The sequence below is a fragment of the Anomaloglossus baeobatrachus genome, chromosome 8 (genome assembly GCF_048569485.1).
Source record: "Anomaloglossus baeobatrachus isolate aAnoBae1 chromosome 8, aAnoBae1.hap1, whole genome shotgun sequence".
Classification (NCBI taxonomy): domain Eukaryota; kingdom Metazoa; phylum Chordata; class Amphibia; order Anura; family Aromobatidae; genus Anomaloglossus; species Anomaloglossus baeobatrachus.
Window position 1 is genome coordinate 236,858,969 of NC_134360.1, and position 15,511 is coordinate 236,874,479.

Sequence of the window (15,511 nt, forward strand, 5' to 3'; positions counted from 1 at the left end):
TCGCAGAGTTCATCTTACCCCCTCTCCAGGTGCTGCTGGTGGCTGCTCTCCTGGCTTCAGGAGCCCGATTGTTGGTGTAGTCATCGGCCAGGGCAGCTGTAGCCGTGGACCCCTTTGGCTTCTGGTCTCGGATGAACTGGCGGAGATCCTCAGGGCAGTTCCACAAGAGTTGCTCCGTGATGACCAAGTCCAGGATCTCTGGTCCGGTGGAAAGCTGCAGGCCTTGGGTCCAGTGGTCGGCAGCTCGGGCAAGTGCCCGCCGGTGGTCAGCCCAGGAGTCCTTTGGTCCCTTCTGCAGGGTCCGGAACTTCTTGCGGTAGGACTCCGGAGTGAGGTTGTACTGTTGGATCAGGGCCCGCTTGATGGTGTCGTAGCCCTGATCTGCCTCAGCAGGCAAGTCCCCAAGGATATCCAGGGCCTTACCCCTTAAACGGGGGGTCAGGTATTTGGCCCACTGGTCCTTGTCCAGATGGTGCTGCAGGCAAGTCCGTTCAAAAGCAGTCAAGAAAGAGTCCAAGTCTCCATCCTTCTCCAGCACTGGGAAGTCCTCAACACGGACCTTTGGAAGTTTGGTGTCTTGAAGGTCACGTGTGGCTGATGAGGGCTGGAGCTTGGCTAGATGCAGCTGGTAGTCACGGTCTGCCTGTCGCTCCGCAGCCTCACGCTCTGCCTGGCGCTCTTCACGCGCTGCTTGCCGCTCCGCAGCCTCAGCATCACGCGCTGCCTCCGGCTCTGCCATGCGCTCTGCCAGGAGTTCCTTGTAGCCCTTCTGGTCTCCAGCCTGGAGAAGGGCCATAGCCATTTGAAGAAGGCTATCCGAGCCTCCCAGGCTCGGTGGAATGGCACGTGGTGATCTGCGGCCCGCTGCGGAGCCTGGTGCTTCACTGTCCATTGCAGAGCGGAGGGCTGGCATCTGGCTCGTTGAGGACCCTTGGGTGAGCTGCTCCTCATCTTGTCCAGCAGTGCCAGGTTGTGCAATGTCCTCTGCAGAGCGGTTCTCTGGCGTCGAGCTCCTGGAGGACTCGTGGGCAACCTCCTCATTACTGTCCACAGCACCGTCCTCCCTCTCTTCGGCTCCTGCCTTAGCATTGGCCAGTTGCATAGCTCTGCTCCTGGTGCCATCAGCCATTCTTGCAGACTTTTGGTCACTGACACAGAACTGACACCTGATGCCTCCACACACCTTACAGTATCTGCACTCTGACACTCTAGTGTTGAGCTGGTCTGAAGACCCCAGCAGCCACAGCTGCTGCAGGCAGTCTTTAGTGTCTGGGAGTATGGGTCTCACACTCACACACACTATTATCTCGATCCCACCGCTATGCCACCAATATGTCACAAACCACCGGGGGGGTCACTCAGAAATCCCCCGCGCTGGCTACCAGTACGTCACAATCGGGGGGGTAACAAGTGGGGGTCACCCCTCCTTTATACCTCCCGACCGACAGACAGAGCACGTGACGCGCTCTCTAGCGCCCCTCTTATAGTCAGGCCAATTATGGAATTGCCCGACAATAAGCAAGGAGGCCGCTATACTACTTATGCCGATTATTGAAGGGTCCCCGGTGAGAGTAGGGTATATATTCCCCCGACCTCCGCGGGCGGAATATATAAAATCTCCCCGAATCTCACTGGCCTCCCCACAATAATCCTTGGCACAACTCGCTGCCACCAACCGCTTCACGGTAACTATTAGCCGAACACACAGACGTGGGATTCAAGATCGAGATAACAGAACAGCCCAAGATTAATTATATAATTTAATCAGCCTAAAGCACACTAGAAACTACAATATATACAATAGGGAATCTACAGAATATACATATGTCAGAGTACAGTTACAGATAAAGCATGGTTTACAAACAGGTATGCAATTCAATCAGTTACCTTGTGCGTCTGGCCACAGGGGGGCGCTGTAGACCAGGTTTCTAGGAACTCCCACAGATGTTTCCTGCACGTGACCCCCAGCGAAAGAACACTGGAAAATGGCCGAAGTAGGGTTATCAACCTGGGCAAATCCAGGTCCCCTCCTACCTTCGTGACCTCAGAGGGAGCACTGCTCCACCCCTGGCTGGAGTTATGGACAAAATCCACAACATGGAATATGGCCATAACTTGGCCTGGGAGCGTCGTAGGCGGACGCCAATGCTCTCATTGTGACAGTTATGAATTTAGCTACAGAACGAGAGGTTTCATGACTTGTCTACTAGTTCCCCATTGGCTGATATCACGCCTGGGGTATTTCCCAAGCTCCCGCTCCCATAAAAAAGGGTGTGCCAGCATCGTCCGCATGCGGAGACACCATTTTTATGGTTGCCATATTTATCGGAAATATGGCTTGCGAGATATGAACCATTTTTTACTGGAGTCGTTCTGTCTGGATACTTCCAAGCTTGCTAATGAGATAGCAGCTCCTACCACAGGGTCACGGCAGGGAGTCATCCTGTGTCCATTGTTCCCACATCATCTCATCTCCATATCACAGGAGATGGCCATGGAGGTGTAACACCTTCACAGATGCTGGACATTGAGAACAAGAAGGGAGGGGGCACTGCCAGGGAGTGATGAGCGATTATGACTGGAAGTCATAATTCATCTTCATATCCCGGGATTTGCCTCACAGCTCATACGGTAGGTGTCACACGCAACGGCATCGCTACAGCGGCCGGATGTGCGTCACCAAGTCTGTGACCCCAACGACTCCGCATTAGTGATGTCGCAGTGTGTAAAGCCCCCTTTAGTGGTACTGTGGGAAAACTAGATGAAAGCAGTGGAGATCCACTAGAGATTTTCCCATTAGATCAGTGGAAACGCCAATGACTGAGCCTTGACGGTCCGGTGAATAACCAGTGCCAGGTTCTGTTTGTCCACTACTTTTACATTGATGGTTGATTCTTAGAAAGGGTCATCAATCTTTGATCAGCTTGGGTCCGACACCCCGCACCCCACTGATCAGCTGTTCCTGGTGCCGGCAGCAGCAGGCGGCCCGAAATGCTCGGTTCCGGAGTTGCTCCATCTTCTGATAGTGGCCGCGGCAAGGTACTGCACATCCCTAGTGATATGAATGGGAGTCTTATGTGCAGTACCCGGCCGTGGCCACTATCAGAAGATGGAGCAAGTCCAGAACTGGGCATTTCCGTCCCCCGGCGGCACCAAGAATAGCTGATAGGGGGTGCAGGGTTTTGGACCCCGGCCGATCAGACATTGATGACCTATCCTAAGGATCAACAATCAATGTAAAAGTAGTGGCCAACTTCTAATGGTTCTGTTGGAATCCGGTGTTATTCTGATGCGGATTCACCAAGGACTCCAGTGTCTCTGTTGTGCAGAAGCAAAAGAAGTCTTGACTACGTAATCATCGTCATGGGTCAGGGGAAGCTGAAGTCAGATCTTAGGCTGACCATTAGAGAAACCTTAAGGGCGGTTTACACGCTGCGACATCGCGAGCGATAACACCCGCCCCCGTCGGTTGTGCGTCACGGGCAAAACTCTGCCCGTGGCGCACAACATCGCTAGCACCCGTCACACGGACTTACCTGCATAGTGACGTCGCTGTGGCCGGTGAACCGCCTCCTTTCTAAGGGGTCAGTTCGTGCGGCGTCACTAAGCGGCCGCCCAATAGAAGCGGAGGGGCGGAGATGAGCGGCCGTAACATGCCGCCCACCTCCTTCCTTCCTCATTGCCGGTGGACACAGGTAAGGAGATGTTCCTCGTTCCTGGGGTGTCACGCATAGTGATGTGTGCTGCCGCAGGAACGAGGAACAACCTGCGTCCTGCAACAGCAACAATATTTGGGATTAGAACGACGTGTCAACAATCAACGATAAGGTGAGTAAATTTGATCGTTAACCGTCGCTCCTTGCTGTCACACGCTACGACGTCGCTAACGAGGCCGGATGTGCGTCACGAATTCCGTGACCCCAACGACATCTCGTTAGCGATGTCGCAGCGTGTGAAGCCCGCTTTAGTCTGAGCCCTGGTGGTCCAGTGTATGACCAGTGTCAGGATTCGGGGGCTAGTGAGAAAACATAATAATAATTTTATTCATTTATATAGCGCTATTAATTCCACAGCGTTTTACATACATTGGCAACACTGTCCCCATTGGGGCTCACAATCTGGAGTCCCTATCTGTATGTTTTTGCAGTGTGGGAGGAAACCGGAGAACCCGGAGGAAACCCACGCAAACACGGGGAGAACATACAAACTCCTTGCAGATGGTGTCCTTGGTGGGATTTGAACCCAGGACCCCAGCGCTGCAAGACTGCAGTGCTAACCACTGAGCCACCACAAGACTGCAGTGCTAACCACTGAGCCACCACAAGACTGCAGTGCTAACCACTGAGCCACCACAAGACTGCAGTGCTAACCACTGAGCCACCACAAGACTGCAGTGCTAACCACTGAGCCACCACAAGACTGCTGTGCTAACCACTGAGCCACCGTGCCGCCCAACATCTGCCTCTTCGTCACTTGGTAGGAAAACCATTGTCAGCCCTGGTTGTCCAAATGCCCAATGTGTGGAGCAGCGCAGCTCCCGTGCAGCTCCGGGTTCGGCCACTTTCCCCCCTTGTGTATTTGCCCCCCGGAGACTCTCGCAATCACAGATCACTTCATTTCTTATCTATACTCCTGATCTGGATCTTTTCTCCGGCTGTGGGAACGTTTGTGACTCTTTTTTGACATTCTCTATAGTAAATGTGATATTTACCGATCCTATTCCCGGCGCTCGCAGACATTTCGTCCCTATTCATAGCTCAGCAACTTACAGAAAAGAGGCATTTATAAAAAATGTTACTTTCTAAAGAGCTTCCCTTGAGGCGCCAGTGCCCGAAGGAACAGATAATAATCCTGTCCTTCTAGGATGCCATACACTGACGCATGCCACCGCTCAGAGCATCGCTCATCCTGATCCGCCTGATGCATGAAGACAATGCCAGGACTGCAGCTGCCATATCTGAAAGGCAGTTTTTAAAGGGGCACTGCCATGATTGACCCCAATCTTCCATTTTTCAATTCTTAAACAGTATAAAACAGATCGAAACTGGGAGATAAAAGGAAGATGCTGAGATCCTGCAAGGAAAATGTAAAAAGCAAAGTTTGCAAGATGCACATGATAACTTTAGCAGGATTGTGTGAATGGTGGGATTGAAGCCAGGACTTAGAAAATTTAATAGAGATATATTAGAAAAACATAGCTGCTTCTTAAAAAAAAAAAAAAAAAAAAACAGCGCCACCCCTGCCCCCCTGGCTGTGTGTGGTATTGCAGCTCAGCTCTAGTCACTGCAGCCTGTGGTTCTGTACTGTATAGACAATGATAGTTATCTATGGAGTACGGGCATAGATAATAAATCTTCTGTATAATGTATATACAGCACCATGGAATAAACGGCGCTATAATAAATAATAATGTATATAATAATAATTACAATGTGAATATCACCCCCCGCCCCGATCCTTGCAGTCAGGTTCGGTGCAGGCGGGGCAGCGCTGCCGTCTCTCGTGTGACGATTGTGCACAGCCCCTTCTCCGTGCGCCGCAGGACGCAGAGATAAAAAATCCAAAAACAGAAGCCACCTGATTGACAGCAGCCTCCCTCGGTGATTTATTCATTATGCGTGCTTATATAGCGCCATCATATTCCATAGCGCCTGTGGAAGGTGTGACATAGCTGCACATATTTGTTGCTGCTGTCGCTGCAGTAACCCTGGCACAACGCGCTGCAAACACAACACAACACAAGTGCGAGATGCTTTACATGGGGTTGCACATTTTTGCAGGATTTAAAACTTCGCTTTGTGCCAAGAACGGTCGACTGCATTTACCCTGAAACATGAACCTGCGGAGACTTCACTTTTTTATATTCGGCTGTTCTCCGGTCAGCCGGTGATACCTGGACTCTGCGGTCTTCTGATGACCCCCTCCCTGAATATCCACATAAAAGACACAGATCAGCCCGGCGCTGCTTCATCCTGCAGAAAAGGAGACCGGGAGCAACACGTGCAACCTGTAAAGGGGTCTCCGGAGGAGACAAGTGATCACCTGCAAAAACACCAGTACATGCCCTCATCATCTCTCACCTTGACTACTGCAACCTTCTGCTCTGTGGACTCTACCAGTCTCCTCACTGTTCCCCCGGCCTCTCCTCTCTGCCAATCTCTTTACTGGCTTCCCATTACCCAAAGACTCCAGTTTAAAACTCTATCTTTGGCCCCCTTCACACGTCCGTGTCTCCGTTACGTGTTTGGTTCGTTTCCTCACGTGCCGGAGAAACGGGCACACATAGACCCATTAAAATCAATGGGTGGACCGTGTGTACGAGTGGAGCAAACATGTGCCCGTGTGCTCCACACGTAGACATGTCCGTTTTTCTCCGGTATCACGGGTGTCACACGGACCGAACATGGACCACATGGATGTGAGCCATGTGACACACACTGGAGAAAACATGCGTGTTTGTGAAATAAAAAGAATTTCTATACTCAGCTTCTCCAGCCCTGCTGTCTCTGCCGCTGCTGTCACTTGCTTCTGACCCCCGCTCGTTATGCTCATTGCATATTCACTCCACTGTGGGACGGAAGCAGCAGCAGCGGGGAGTCGGCAGGACCGGAGACCGAAGATCAGCACCACGGACAGCAACGCCAGGGACAGGTGAGCAGAAAAGTCCCGTTATCCGTGTGTTATCGGTGATAACACACGGAGAACACACGTGTGCCATAAACACGGCACACGGAGGGCAATACGCACCTTTGACATGTCAGTGAAAAACGTGCGTGATTTTCACGGACGTGTGAAGGGGGCCTAAGACATACAAAGCCATCCCCAACCTGTCTCCTCCTTACATCTGTGACCTAGTCTCCCGGTACTTACCTGCACATGTAGCGCCCCTGAACACATCAGGGTGCTACAAGGTTCTGCATCACCACCAGGATGCGAGGCCAACCCCCTTAGGGACCCAGAATCCCAGTGTCGGTAACATCAAAAACTCAGGTAACCTCAGTTTTCCCCAACAATCCCCCATACAATGGTACTTAGCTAGGGTGGGACCATGGATGGCCGCCTAGAGGTGGAGCTACTCCAGTCCACTAGTTGACCAGGTGGGAGAGGCAGACTGTGGAGAGTAGGGAGTTGAGAGTTGACAGTGGAGGTGTAAAGGTGTGACTGAGCAACGTCCTGACTCAAGTTAACGGTGACCTGGTACCCAGGAGAGGTGGAGTACTCCCGGAACTACGCACCGACGGGGTACAGGACCCTAGGACAGGAAAGAGCTTCAAGCCGACCTGTTAACACCTGCACAGCAAAGGGGACCATCAAGGATCTCGCTGACCCTAAAGAATCCAAAGACTCAGTAGCAACGGGAGAGCCAGGGACAGGACCAGAGACTCCAACCCCACAGGGTTCACGCTACCGTCAGGTGGACAGCAGTGGACAAACCAGTGGACCCCGGGGACCCCCTGTTGTTCTATACCACGGAGACCCATTTACCAGAGACAGGTGCAGAGGAACAAGGTACCAGAGAACCAGACGGGCACTGGGACGAAGGGGACTTGGAGGCGAAACCAGCCGGCCTCGGGCAACCAGTTAACATCTCAGCAGTGAGTAAACCAGTTGCACTGAACACCTGTCTGGACTCCTTCTTCCGATGCCCACCGCACCATACACCCGCTGGGGCAATACCCTACTTGCGGAAGGATTACCATACTAGCTGCTCATACCATCAGCTCAGTAGAGACATTTTGCAGCGGCGGCTCCCTGCATATAGCCGCAACACCGCAAGTGGCGTCACGAATAGACTTTATTCACAAATCCCCTGTAAATATCCCCATTACAAAAAGAGTCTAGGGCACGGAACCGGGTAACTGCCACCACCGTGACATTCCCAAAGGAGACCCTGCCCGGAACCGAGTACCCCATATCCCTGGGTGCTACACACACAACCTCCGATCCTCACAAGATCTCCTTCTCTATTCCCCTATTATCTCCTCTTCCCACAGTCGCATGCAAGATTTCTCCCGTGCTTCCCCCATACCCTGGAATGCTCTACCCCAACAAACTCTCACCTACTATAGAAACCTGCAGACCCAACTCCTCCAATAAGCCTACAACCTACAATAATCCTCAGTCCACTATAGCGCTGCACAACCAGCTCTGCCCTCACCTACTGTATCCTCACCCATCCCCTGTAGCCTGAGCCCTCATGGGCAGGGTCCTCTCTCCTCCTTTTTAGGTTGCATTAGTATACACACCCTTGTAGCTGGGTTCACACAATGAGGCTTTGGTACAGTTTTGCAGTTTTTGTGACTGTTGCAGTTGTACCAAGTTCCCATTTATCCATCGTTGCATGCAACTTTGCACCGCGTTCTTCAATTCTTGAAGCCGATGTGTGAATACGGTTCTCAGCTCCCATCTCTCGTCTAATCTACGGTGATATTGATCATTAAAAACTCTCTTTCCTCCATATGTCGTAAAGGGCTGCACATTTCTGGAAACAGCGCCACCCGTCACAATGTGGCCATATCTGGTATTGCAGCTCCCATTCATTCACACCAGGAACAGCCTATAGAAGAAAGCAGCCATGTATAAACAAGCCCATAAAAGTCCTAAAATAAGGGGTTTGTCCAAAGCTCCTTTTAATGTATATTATTTTTAAGGTAAAAAATGTAAAAAAAAAAAACAAACAAACCCCTAAGAAATATCATAATAAATTTTTCCCCCGGGCTTCAGATTTCTTTCTCTGACCTCATTACTGAATGATTGCAGCCATTTTTTTCCCTCTTTTTGTAGATTGTATTGAACCCACTAAATGGCCCCATTTATGGCAAATGAGAGGACGCGACCGGCGAGCGTGAATTTATGATCTCGTTTTCTATTTATTTATTTGCTTTGTGCAGACCCTTAAAGTTACAACGAAGCCGAGAAGAGACGGAGGAAAAAAATCATTAGAATTTAGTGAAATGCGTTGGCCCAGAGCCAGGAATAACCAAGTGGAAAATATTCACACCAGAGGCTAAATTACAATGCACCTGTACAAATAGCTGCCAAACGCCGGGCGCTGGTGATATATGCCCGCGGCTTATTGCCTTTAAGAAAAAAAAAATGAGGCAAGTAATGGGAGAGACGAAAGATCAGACACAACGAGGTGCAGAAAAGTCTCTGCCCGAGCACAGCCCAGGTATGGAAGGGTCATTTATAAAAGCCGTCACATGTGATCATACTCTGCATCTCCTGGTCAAAATGCATTGCTCTGTACGTTACAGCGCGTTTCAGGCCAAAATATGGCAAAGAATGAGCCAGACTGTGATTTCTCTGAATACAATATGAAAAATTCACAATTTAAACAGGTGTGTATACTTTTGCAATTATTAATTTATTGCTCCAATACCAATAGAGATTTGCAAACAGATTAAAAATTGTTTGAAAATATCCTACGGTTTTGCGTATACAGCTCTAATGCTGAGCTATATGTCCCCATAGAGATAAACTGCAAACAAAACCAATTTCATGCTAACACTAAAATAATCTCTTCATGTATCCCCTACTTCTTGGTAAAACGTTGGTCAGTAATATTACTAGAAAATACAGAATAATATACTGAATTATTACTACACATTGGGGGTACTTTAAATAAAATCAAATGGGTTGTCAACCTTTTATAATAGGTGATGTCACAGCTCACCTCTTCCTCCTCCTGTACATGATGTCACAGCTCGCCTCCTCCCTCTCCTGGACAATGACTGATAACAGCTCTAAATACAGTAGATAACACAGGATCCAACCATTGACATAAGTGATGTCACAGCTCACCTCCTCCTCCTCTACCATTACTGATACTTCTATATACAGTAAATAACACAGGGTCAACCACTCACAATACGTGATGTCACAGCTCACCTCCTCCTCCTGTACAATGACTGATAACACTTCTATACACAGTAAATAACAGGATCCACCATTTACAATAGGAGATATCACCGTTCACCTTATCCCCCTCCTGTAAAATGACTGATAACACCTCTATATACAGTCAATAACACAGAATGCTTCATTCACTATGGGTGATGTCACAGCTCACCTCCTCCTCCTGCTGTACAATGACAGATAACACAGGATCCACCATTCACAATAGGAGATATCACCGCTCACCTCATCCCCCTCCTGTAAAATGACTGATAACACCTCTATATACAGTCAATAACACAGAATCCTTCATTCACTATTGGTGATGTCACAGCTCACCTCCTCCTCCTGCTGTACAATGACAGATAACACCTCCAATATACAGTAGATAACACAGGATCCATCATTCACAATAGGAGATATCACAGCTCACCTCATCCCTCTCCTGTAAAATGACTGATAACACCTCTATATACAGTCAATAACACAGAATCCTTCATTCACTATTGGTGATGTCACAGCTCACCTCCTCCTCCTGCTGTACAATGACAGATAACACCTCCAATATACAGTAGATAATACAGGCTCCACCATTCACAATAGGTTATGTCACAGCACACCTCCTCCTGTACAATGACTGATAACACCTCTATATACAGTAGATAACACAGGATCCACCATAGATATCACAGCCCACCTCTTCCTCCTTCTGCACAATGACCTCAGCTTTCCACATGCACTGAATGGCAGCGGACTCTTTATAGTCATCAGAACAGTATGAACCTTCCTGAATTCCCTTCCTTGTTTCTTTGCTGTTCCCACGTCCCAATCTTCTGTTAGTGGGGCTGAGTGCACAGTGTCAGGAGGCTTCCTGCCTTTATTGTTTTCTCATTCCAAGTGATTCACACGTGGAAACATTAGGGTGTTCCAAGAAAGGTTTGAAATAACAATCTGGGTCACAGCCTCGCCAGCCCCGACCGCCTCCACCGCTGCTCTATACTGGCTGACTCCAGAGAGTTCAGCTCTAAGAGGAGGAAAACATGAAAACTGTTACTGAAAAGTGAGATATTACAAACAGAAGGGAAGATGTTAACTTTCAGCCACTTCATATGATGCAAATCAAATTTTAGGAAATTGACTTCACCTGCAGAATGGACAATAAATGATTTGATTTGCAAGAACCACCAAGATAATAGCTGTCATTTTATAGAAAAGCAGAAGACTGCATCATTCAGAGAAGGCTCACATGGCCGCAGGCACCGCTGCTGGGCTTCTCCATAATAGCACATCACACACAGTCAATCAAGATGGTAGCCTGTATATAATCCGAGGCAGGGAATGCAGCAGTCTTTGGTGTGAATCTGCAGAGAGAGGACATCAGAGCGCACAGCTTAGTCATAGATATAAAGAGAAAACCATAGAACACTGAATAAACATTACTCACAGTGTGTGACAGCGCAGTGCAGAAAAACAGCCGCTATCCGTTACCCATAGGTTTGTGTGACTAAGGCCGGGGTCACACTGGCGTACAACATCAAATGCAAGAGAATCGGATGCCATATGCTAATGCCACTCGGCTCAGACTCTGCTGTGAGCGTGATCCGAGTGTCACTCACTGTGATCTCATTCTCTCACATGCGAGAATCGGAAGATGGAGACATTATTTTCTCCATCTTCTCCATTGCCTGTGTATTTGCATATTCCGGACTGTACTGATGTCATCCAAGTGCAGTCTGATGTTTCCCATGACCATAGACTTGAATGGGTGCACAGTGTGTGAGATACGCTGCTCATCGTAGCAGCTGCAATTTTTTTCTCATGTCAAATTTTAATTCATGACAGTGAAGTTGCTGAATTTGAATTTCAAAAGATTTGCTCATCTATAAAAGATGTGTATTCTAGAATATGATAATACCAGGGTCCCACAGCCAAAATATTCTGTATATCACCCTTTTTCCCAAATTTCTCAATATGAACTCAATATAGACCTGCAAGGATTGGGGTTTATTCACTGTGGCATTAAAAAGGGTAGAATGGATGATATATTACATGATCTATCCTGTACTGATCCTGTATTATACCCCAGAGCTGCACTCACTATTCTGCTGGTGCAGTCATTATGTACATACATTACATTACGTATCCTGTACTGATCCTGAGTTACATCCTGTATTATACTCAAGAGCTGCACTCACTATTCTGCTGGTGGAGTCACTGTGTACATACATTACATTACTGATCCTGTACTTATCCTGAGTTACATCCTATATTATACTCCAGAGCTGCACTCACTATTCTGCTGGTGCAGTCATTATGTACATACATTACATTACTGATCCTGTACTGATCCTGAGTTACATCCTGTATTATACTCCAGAGCTGCACTCACTATTCTGCTGGTGGAGTCACTGTGTACATACATTACATTACTGATCCTGTACTTATCCTGAGTTACATCCTATATTATACTCCAGAGCTGCACTCACTATTCTGCTGGTGCAGTCATTATGTACATACATTACATTACTGATCCTGTACTGATCCTGAGTTACATCCTGTATTATACTCCAGAGCTGCACACACTATTCTGCTGGTGTAGTCACTGTGTACATACATTACATTACTTATCCTGAGTTACATCCTGTATTATACCGCAGAGCTGCACTCACTATTCTGCTGGTGCAGTCACTGTGTACATACATTACATTACTTATCCTGTACTGATCCTGGGTTACATCCTGTATTATACTCCAGAGCTGTACTCACTATTCTGTTGGTGCAGTCACTGTGTACATACATTACATTACTTATCCTGTACTGATCCTGAGTTACCTCCTGTATTATACTCCAGAGCTGCACTCACTATTCTGCTGGTGCAGTCACTGTGTACATACATTACATTACTGATCCTGTACTGATCCTGAGTTACATCCTGTATTATCATCCAGAGCTGCACTCACTATTCTGCTGGTGCAGTCACTGTGTACATACATTACATTACTTATCCTATACTGATCCTGAGTTACCTCCTGTATTATACTCCAGAGCTGCACTCACTATTCTGCTGGTGCAGTCACTGTGTACATACATTACATTACTTATCCTGTACTGATCCTGAGTTACCTCCTGTATTATACTCCAGAGCTGCACTCACTATTCTGCTGGTGCAGTCACTGTGTACATACATACATTACTTAATCTGTATTATACTCCAGAGCTGCACTTTAATACATAACTTGCTTCTTTCGGGCCTTTTATTGATGTTTTTACTTGATTATTTTTTTTCTGCATTTTTTATCGAGTGGGAAAGAAAGTCTTATAATCACCCCCAAAATTTCCAGGCTGAATATTGGCATCTGATTAATAACCGGCCATCAGAGGCTCGATAGCTCGTCACTGGAATCTGGGATTTTACTGCGGTTGATGGCGTCGTCGTGTCGCGTCGGAGTCTTCAGCGTTTAATGCTTTTTTATACTGATATAAACCATTATTTGGTATCAGAGGAGATAGATGTGCAGTGAGGATGGATGGCAGCGGTGCCCGGACGAGACGCACCACGCCTGCCGCCGGGATTTACAGCCTTCTGCCGCCTCCATTATTTAGCGCCTCAGTAACAACCTTCAAGACTAAAGCAACAGAAGTGAAATATTGCTGCGTCTCGTGATCGCTGGGACCCCCGTGTCTGCTCCTGGTGGCGGCTCAGTCATTGGGGGCGCAGGTCACCAGCAGACATTGGCCATGCTATAATGTGCTATTAAATGAAACCTCCTTCAGCCACACGTGGCCCCGCGCTGACCCCCATCGTACGTTTAGCCGCTTGCACACAGGATTCTATGTGGGACACAAAGAAGACGCTTTTCTAATCGGTTGAAATCTACTTTGACCCTCACAGCAACTCCTCGGCGGTGGCTCTTACAATGGGGCCTTGATTCCATCTCACAATACAACTGTACTCCACAAAGGAGCGGCATTATCACTGGCGAGCCCTTATTAGCCAAAGCGCAGTGTGGCGATCGCAGTGCCGGAGCGATGAGCGACTGCCGCCCACTGAAAGGAGCAGAAATATTACCAAGACTAAATATAATGGCGGAAAACCAGCGATCAATGGTTCCTTGGGGTCCACACAAGGCTGGTGCCCCAGATCTACTGCCCCAGGACTATGGGCGCAAAATGCGCTGGAAACGCGTCAGTTTTCCATAACTGTTCATGATGATATCGTTCAGTTTTTTAATATGGTGAAATAAATGTTTGGATTTTATATAATCTCCAAGTGATTGTGCCGCAACAAAGCCATGATTTTTCCGTAATTGGCTGGACTGCCGCAGCGGGACCAGCGGGAGCGAGCACCTTCAGAGCACATACACAACCTTCAGCGACCTCCTTATTTCTCTCTGGACTCTCTATTTGTCACACACCTGACTATCGAGGTTTACCTAGTACCTGGTATACCTCCAGAAGATGTTGCAATGCACAGGGAACACCGGGGTCACGATGCAACGGAGATCCCTGCCGCTAGGGAGCGGGGTGAGGGGGCACCTCCTGAACTCACCTCCAGCTGACTCCTGAGCTCCTTAGCATCTCTATACAGGTTCTTGCAACCTGTCACCGAGACGGATACCCTAGTCCCTCAGCTAGCCGTACACTCTCCCTGCCTAGTGCGTGTCACGATTCCCCTGTGCAGAGCATCTTACAGACTAGAAGATGCTCTGCTGCATTTTCCTGTATTACATTCCTAACAGTTACACAATTCCTCTGTGCAGAGCATCTTGCCTTGGGAGATGCTCTGCTGCGCCTTCCAGAGTTACTGAGCTAGCAGTTTATTTGACAGCGCAGGATTCCATGTTGGTGCTGATTACTCAGGTGTTCCTCCTTACTGGTAATTGCTCAGGCTTCTTACTGAGCATGCTCGCCCAGAACCTTGCCAGTTGTATTTTCTGGTTCTGTTGTTGCCTCTGCTAATATTCAGATTTTTGTGTTCTGACCCCGGACTGTTATTTGACTCCTCTCTGCCCGCTCCCTGTTCCAGTCGTGACCTCCTGCCTACTGACCCCGGACCGTTACCTGACCACGTCTTTGTTTTCTCCCTGAACTTATTACGTGCTCTCCTGGACTTCTGACCCTCGGATATTGACCTGACTACGCCTCTGCTTACTCCGTTTACTCCTTGTGCTGATACAGTACATGTCCTCCCATTACCAGATCCCAGCTTTCCTGACTACTCTTCCGTCCATACTACCCGTAAGTAGTGACTCCATCACAGTGCATAGGCCAACGAGATCTCTAGACTCGCTACTACAATACAGAAACACAGGGAAAGGAATATAAACAGGGGAAATAGACACACAAAGGAAAAGATTATCCAGTGCAGCAAACACCACAGCTGCACACAACACGACAGACTTCTTCCAGAGCAGGTGCAACACAGAAATGAGGATTCAGTTTCTGTCACAGGCATCATGTGATCAGATTACGTGACTTAAATAGGGAAGGGGAGTGATCCCAAAGAGCCACACCTGAGATTGGCAGCTACAGCCAGCAGCCATGCAGGAAAGGGTGCTTAACCCTTACAGCACCGCAAGGAAGGAGATGTTCTCAGATAACAGAAGTGAACCTG